The following is an 8,106-nucleotide window of genomic DNA, read 5'->3' on the forward strand; positions in this document are numbered from 1 at the left end:
TCCCACCACTGATCAGTTACATCAATAGTGCCATCAGCTCTACGACCTAAGCCAGTGTCATTGTGCAGCCTTTGTATGAATTGTCAATATCCCTTCAATTATCTAATCCTATTAGCGATCTGCACTCTATCATGGACCAAATTGGTCGCTGCATAATACCTTTCTATGACCTCGTTCATCCCTGTCTCGTTCATGACTCCTCTCACGCAATTACCCTTATTAATTTGGTCAACCCAAATTTCACACAGTGTCCCGGTATTTCAATCTGACCAATTTCCCCTGTCGACTCTAGCCTAATCCATGCATAGCAACAATAGGTACATACATTACGAAAACGGTAACAATCCAACACATAGCATATTTTTCTGGGTTTGAAAATATACCGTGACTTGAGCGTTTGGAAAGATCTATTGGATCTCATCGTCTTCAGCTAAATTTTGATTGTTAATGTCGAAGTTGTCTTTCACAACAGCTGCGGGTCGTCGATGTCCACCGCGGCTCCTGGATCCGACATGCACGCCGGATGCAGATCCACGCAAGCCGCGCACGCCGGCGGTCACAGGAGGTAAAGGAGGGCCATGGCCACCACCGGAGGATGACGACAAGGCACGAGCGGCCGTGGCGCCTCCTCCATCGCCACTGTGAGCCGCTCGTAAGCCAAGGGTACGACTACCGCTGCGGACATGAACGGGAGGGTGGCCCATGCTGCCGTCGATGCCTCCACCTTGCAGGACGGAACGAAGGAGGCCCTCATAGCCCGCCATTCTGGGCCACCCTTCACCATGGGAGTTGAGGTCGAGCGCTGCCATGCCCACATGAGGGAGCATTGACGCTGCTCGAGCCCGGGAAGGGATATGCCGCGTCGTTGAAGATGTCGTAGCTGTCGGCGGGGAAATACGGATCAGGCTGTGACAGGAAGTCTTTGGTGCGGTCGCCGTCGTCGTAGCCGTCGTCGTTGAAGTTGTCCATCTGCGACGTGTGGATCTGGATCTGGCGGCTAGGGAGAACGAGTTGGATCTAGGGGCTGGCGAGGAGGAGCTGGATCTAGTCGGCAGCGGAGGCTGAGTGCAAGAGCGGTGGCGGCGGGCGATAGCGAGAGCGGCATGCGGAGCTAGGTTTTGCGTGGAGAGAGAGAGCGAGAGCAATGGGGAGTGGGTGCGGGGGAATGGATAGAACCCGAGCGACGGGGTGGGTGGGTGCGGGGTAGTGGGCGTTCGGCTCGCCCCCCCACACATTTTTTGTCAAGTTTTGGGCCTCTTGTTTCCAAATGCCAAAAGTTTTGTAGCCCAAGTTTTATTGTTTTTTGCCCATGGTGTTTAGATCCATTTTGCCAAAAGATAAGATAAAACAACAAAAGTTTTGAGAAAAGTTGGGAACTAAACAGGCCCTTTGTACCGTTCGACATTTGAAGCTTCCACGCATGCAAACCAAGGTTTTAAATCTCCGGCTATAGCCTCCGCTATCTCCGGCTATAGCTGTTTGAGAAGAATTTAGCTAAATTTTTTTATGTACATTTTAGCCCTTAGCTACCGCTATTGCCCGATATAGCCGGCTATAGCCTCTTTTTAGACATAGAAAGCTAAATGGCTTAGCCGGCTATTTAAAACCTTAATGCAAACACATTAAGTGCCATCTATCTACTCTATGACCTATGTCTCTATGCAAATCGATCCTTAACTTACATACGCCTATTAGCTAATTGTACCAATCCTCTCGCCTTGCTCGCCTCTGCATCGACAGCGATCACCTCGTCGGCCGCGCTCTTTTTTCTCCTTCTTCCTCTCGCCCTCCGGTGGATCAAGATCCGCATGGCCCTCGCAGCCACCGGCCGTAAGCCGTCTCGGCTCCGTGTCCCTGTAAATATCCGCCAGTAACCTGAACCTCGGCCTCTTCCTCGCCTCCCCGCGGAGGATGCCGCCGTCGCGATCCTTCTTCCCCGCGGGAAACCGTTCAGCGGCGGTGGTCTTCCGACGACAACTCTCCACCACCACAACCTTATCCTTCTCCACCACGTCGGCCGCCGTGGCGCTGCACGCCGCGAAGCTGTCCACGCACTTGATATCCGACTCGCCGCCGCCATCATCCTTCCCGGCGGCAGGAATCCTCCCGTCGCTCCTCCTGCGGCGGCTCTCCACCGCCGCCTCCTTCTCCTTCTTCTCCTTCCTGCGGCACTTGACGCTGTCCGCGCTCCTGCTCTCCGACCCGGCTTCGTCGGCGAGAGCGCCGTCGCCCCCGCTCAGCTGGATGAGCTGCTTCGCGGCTTCCAGGTCGAGCTGGTCCGTGCCCGCCGGCGCCACCGAACAAGACCCGGCCATAGGCTCCGCCTCCACCGCCTCCGGGAACATAGCCGCCCGCCCGCCGGCGACCGAAGACGAAGGAACCAGATGATGGATCGAGGTCATTGACGATGACCAGGACGGAGGTCGATCGAGGCGCAGCTAGCGGTCGTAAAATAGCGTGAGGCCGGTGCGGTTTTGGACGGTGTGCGTGCTAATATAGGAGGCGACGGCGTGTTGGGAGAGACCGAGAGAGGGAGGTGCCGAGGAAAGACTCGGAAGGTAGCACGAAGCAGACGCGCCCTTCCCGTTCCCGGGTTTTGAGGCTTTGCTTGCATTGGAGCCTCCTTGAACTCGTGTGTTTGTCCTGCCTAAATTTAGAAGCCTTCGCTGCTGCGACACCTTTGAGATTTTGAGGTCGATTTGGATTGGACCCCTTCCACGCAAATCACTACCACTAACACTGCTTGATGAGTATACGGAGAATATGTTATTATCGGATCCCAAAGGGAGTATGGCCCATTTGGCACAGCTTCATCAGTGAAGTCTTTATTCGGGATTTTAACTTTATGGAAAGCTTTTTTTTAATGAAGCTGAGCTGTTTTGGTCACCCTTATTTGATAAAACAACTCCACGTGGATAGACCAAACGAATTAAATGACTATACTGCCCTTCTTCTGTATCCTCTCGGCTCTCTTCTTCCCAAAACCTTTCGGTCAAATCCGACGCAATGTGTAACCCTGGCCTCCTAGCCGAAGCCGCGCGCGCCCCTCCTGGCCTTGAAGGGAGGCCTCGATGGGCACGCCTGCAGTGGCTGAGCCCACCGCGCTTTGGCATCCGTACGGTCCTCGCCCCCCCCCCCCCCCCCCCCCCCCCCACCCACCACACACACACACCAAGGCACATGTAGTCTTTTTGTAACTACTAGGGCCCACATGTGAGAAAAGAAGTTGGAATAAGCTAGTTTTTTTCAGCTTCATCCCAATTTCACCCCTCTGTGAAAGGAGAAAAAAAGCTTCACCCATGAAGCTGTTTTGAAAAAATGTTCGGCAAAAAATAGGTCTCATGAAGCTATTGGTGAACCTGTGCACCCTGTATCACACGGTCCTTTTGTGGAGTTTGTGTGAAAATGAATTACTCTTGTATACCATTGTTGAAGAGACAGTCATAAGAGTTTTTTTTTTTTCACACAGGCTGCGTCGAAAGTCGAAACGAAGCCTAATAATACGTTTTCCACGGCGACCCAAGAGAACGCAGGACTCTAGCACACGGAACGAGTAGTTTGACCTCCGATGGTGACGCATGCGCTGCTCTCCTCAGATCAGCACGCGCACTGGCTCGTCGACGTCTTGACGGGGCCGTGCGGTGTCGTCGTAGTGGCTGTGGCGGCATGCATTGACCTGGACCCAGGAGGAGCGAGTAAGTACTCGCACCGGCGGCGAATGATCTAGGACGTCATGGTGATCTACGAAAAAACTGTGGAGGCTAAACGCGTAGATGGGGGATCAATCGCATCAAATATTCAAAACTCAGAAAAACAAGAGTGGTCTCTGATAGTCCGATCTGTGCCGGTCTTCAGTCGTGCGTACAGTCAGAGAGTCAGGGCTCGGATCGGAGGTCTGGACTGGATGGAGACTGCAGGTCCGTTCTGTTCATGTAGGATAGCAACAGCAACCTTTATGGATGAGCAGCCACGGCATTTCCAATTACAGTTCGTGTCGATTTGAGCAGTTTCTTTCATCACTTGAGTCACCTTTTGCAGATGACGATGATGCTGAGAAATAGTATGACTACTGTACTATTTTGCAGCATTCTTCTATATAGATAGGTCCTCGGCAAAGAGCCAGAAAGTTAACAAAAATCAATTAGAGCGCCATCATCCAAATACATCAAGTACTTCCTTAAAACGAGAACCGAGCAAGCTAACTGTTCAGAGTCCACGCACCAAAACAAAATGGTAAAACAGAGTGCATATATTGACTCATTCAGTCTTCAGCAGTCCACTCCAGATTATTTACATAGATGCGAAACAGCAAGATATCTGTATGGCTATACAACATTCATAACATCTGATTGACTACATTCTACTAAATCCCTGCGACTTTTTCTTGAACAAAATTGAAATAAGGTATTGAAGCAGTCAGCAAAAGCTACAATAACAATGCGAACCAAGATCTGTACGCTGCCAAAAAGAAAAGAGTATGCGTTTTGATGATCGATCTACCTTTGCTCCCTTCTTATATGATATGGCAGCGCTCCTGCCAATGTTTCAAAAAAAATGATCGATCTACCTAGCAAAACAAAATCCTGTATTTCTGATAGTTCTATAGAAACCATAATCCCCGCCTTAATCTATAGCAATTATGAGACAGGCAACTGAGATATACATGAGGAACACGGGATACAGCGCCAGGGCCTCTCTTTGGGTTAACAGCAGCACTCATGAGGGGGTATGCTGCCCAAGAGCTCCATGCCAATGTTACCGTCACCACGACCATCTTTAGTATGACACTGTCCTTAAGCATGCAAATCAGAGCCCCCACATCCAGCGGGAACAGGCAGTATCCGAGAAGACTGAGGCTTTGGAAGAAGATTATGTGCCCACCCTGTAGCAAACCATTACAGCCATCACCAAATATTACAATGTCAGGTATCAGCTGATATGGCAATATGGGTGCTGTGGCAAGTCACAATAAGAGAGAAGAGAGGAGAGGATTACTTTCAAAAAAAAAGAAGAAGAGAGGAGAGGAGAGGGGCGTACCAGCAGTCGAACATTGAGTGTGAAAACTATAGCACCAGCAGCTAATACGGCAAAGGCAACAGCGAACACTTGAGACTACAGAAACAAAAACCAAGCAACTGAAATTAGTATGGGATACAATACTTCACATTGTATAAAAGAAACAAAATATCAGTATAGTTTGAGTTCTTAAGTCTACAAAGAATTAATACTGCTCTATTATAGGCTAAGGTTCTGACAGAAGGAAAGGAATATCTAAAAATTATGATACTAAACTATCAATCATAGTTTGCCATCTCTTGCCTATGCACAACAAAGAGATAAGATCCACATCCAGTAGAACTTCAGAAGGAAAGAGATGGCAGCAGCATATTCTCAACCCCGCAAAGTGTTTGTGTTCAAGGAACAAAAACCCTACAAAGTGGTTATCTTTAGCACTTCCAAACACTCTAGAGGGTGTTCTTTCCACCGAAACATTGGAAGAATATCCTTAAGCCCTTTCAATTTTGGAGCACCAGAAACAATATAATTTGCTTAGATACACTCCTATATCGGTGATAGCTAGACATTGAGAGTCAAGAGTGGTATGTTTTAAGCCTGGTACTGCTTACTAGTGCTCAATTCTTGAAGGCAAGATAAACACATATGGCTTCAACCCTTAAAGTGTTCCATGTCAGCTCAACAGAAACTCCTAGATTGACATTGTTTTCTTTTCATAAGGCAAAAGTTCACTGTCTCTCACAAAACATGCTATTATTCTCAATTTCGTATGCCATGACGAGTGTGCACCTTCCTTAGGGTCTTCCTTTTGCTGATTCTCTCTTAATACACATACACCTACACTCTTAGTATTTGTATGCACAGCACAAGTTCATGAAGCATACATTAGAGGAGCATGTGCGCACCTGTGGTTAAAGACATTCTATTGAAGTATTAAAGTCATCTACTGTTTTACAGTACACTAAGATACTGTGACCTAGCTACTTGTCCCTGAATATTTAATTATAATGTGGTAAACTCTGTATGAACTTCAAAATCGTTGTTCATTGCTATGGGTGTATTTCCATAAGAGGCCACTGTACTGAACATTGGAGCAGATATTTCACTGACCAAGTCTAGGAAGAATATTCGAAGTCTCTAAAATTGAAATGTACACTGACCCATTATGATCTAAGGCATATTGTTTTTGGATATGAATAGCTTCAACATGCGTGAACCCAATTTGACATTCTATGGGGATACCAGAAAGTTAAAAAAGTTTGGGTTTGGAAACTTTTACACTACTTTTTTTTCCTTTTAACCAACGAAACTTTTACACTACAATCACTCAGACAATTAATGAACGTAAAGTACATAGGCAATCAGTCAATTTACCGTATTATCTCTAAGACTCTAATATGCCTGAAATGCAGTGGCATTAGGGGTCTGTTTAGCCCAAAGATGACGGAATCGTGGCAGAGGTAGAGGTTAGGGACAGAGACACACAGAGTAGTCCCATTGCTGCACTCAACATGTAAGTGATCAAAGCGTTAACATTGGATGTCGCGGTGGTCCCTAGCCAACCTGATAAACTTATAATGACTGAATTACTTGTGCACTTAGCATTTGGGCATTTTTACTGGTTTCCAAACATAGTGATCGTGTTAGATCAAATTTGATTGAATACCGATGGGATTCTGTTCCAGGTAGCTGAACGAGTGTAGGTAATGCTGGGATACCTTCTTGGCGGTGGCCGACCAGGAGAGGATGAGTCCGAGTAAGACGATGAAGAAGAAGGGGCCCAGAGGTCCCAGTCGCGCAGCGCCTTGCCAGGGTCGTCGCGGAACGGGTTGGGGAAGACAACGAGCTTCAGGTTGCTGACGATGCGGGCGAGGTCGCGCTTGACGGTGTCCCAGACGGGCTCGGTGAGCGTGCTGGGCTCGGGGCCGCCCAACCCGTCGGAGGCGATAGGTATAGGGACGGAGATGGAGCCCGAGGCGGAGGTGGATGCGGGCACCGCTGCGGAGAATGGGAGCTTGGCGGCAGCGGTCTGGGCGGGAGGCGCGGCGGAGGCGGAGGAGGAGACGGGGATGGAGGCGCGGGGAGGGGAGGAGGGCCGCGTGGCGGCGGGGAGGACGACGACCTGGGACTCAAGGTTTTTTTTATCGGCCGAAATTCACGAAAATTTCCCAAATTTTCTTTCTATGCACAGGGTCTGATAAAATTTGACATCGGCCAAATTTTTCTCTTCTTTCCTGCTTCTACACAGACAACCCAAATTCAGCCATGCGACAATCCCACACTATAATGTTTTATACTTGTTTTTATCTGTGAACCAGTGATGTTTAATAGCTTAGGAATAGTTTCAAGTCAAATTTTACGGAATTTTTTCAAAACAATTTAAATTTTTTTTGAATTTGGTCTGATATTTCCGATATATCTTACTTATCCTATTTATCCATAACCTCCGATAAATTTTTATTTCCGATAATGAAAACCTTCCTGGGAGCGCGCGGCGTGCGCGTGGGTCGCCGCCATCTCGTCCATGTCGGACAGGCCCGACGAGGAGTGGAGAGGGTGCGACGACATGGCGCGCGGGCGGGTGGATCAGTGGAGGCGATCCCTGATCTCTCTCTCCTGGGTTTACCACCGGAGGACGGCGGCGTATGGTGAGCCAATTCAAGGAGGCCTGGACGGGGAGAGGGAAGCGGAGGAAGGAACACGTGGAGTTCAGTGGGACGATGGACGACGGGACGGGGGATCCGATCGGCGATGCGAAACACACGGTGACTGTGGCTTCGTGTCGTGCCGTGCCGTGGAGACGGCAGACCTCGTGTTTTGTTTGGCGCGTACGTTCGCATGGCATGCCTACGTGCTCGTTGTCTCATCAAGATCAAAATGCATCTTCGATCCATACCACGATTCATACCCATTATTAACACACTAAAACGGAGCTTGCGTGCCCTTCGTACCAAATTGTGCATCCTTAACCTAAAGCTAATACTAGCAGATCTGGCAGTGCTACCTGCTAGTTGATCAAGACATAAATTATATATGTTCTTAAGGGCTCATGCTCCCACGAATACGGCAATTGGTTTTGTTTTGGGACGG

At 48.8% G+C, this 8,106-nt stretch overlaps 1 pseudogene; it reads right to left on the reverse strand.

The window, feature by feature from the left end:
• Nucleotides 1–4,245: 4,245 nt before the first annotated feature.
• LOC136510974 (protein YIP4a-like) lies at nt 4,246–7,584 on the reverse strand (annotated as a pseudogene).
• Nucleotides 7,585–8,106: the final 522 nt, after the last annotated feature.

Source organism: Miscanthus floridulus, chromosome 16, assembly GCF_019320115.1.
Source record: "Miscanthus floridulus cultivar M001 chromosome 16, ASM1932011v1, whole genome shotgun sequence".
Classification (NCBI taxonomy): Eukaryota; Viridiplantae; Streptophyta; class Magnoliopsida; order Poales; family Poaceae; genus Miscanthus; species Miscanthus floridulus.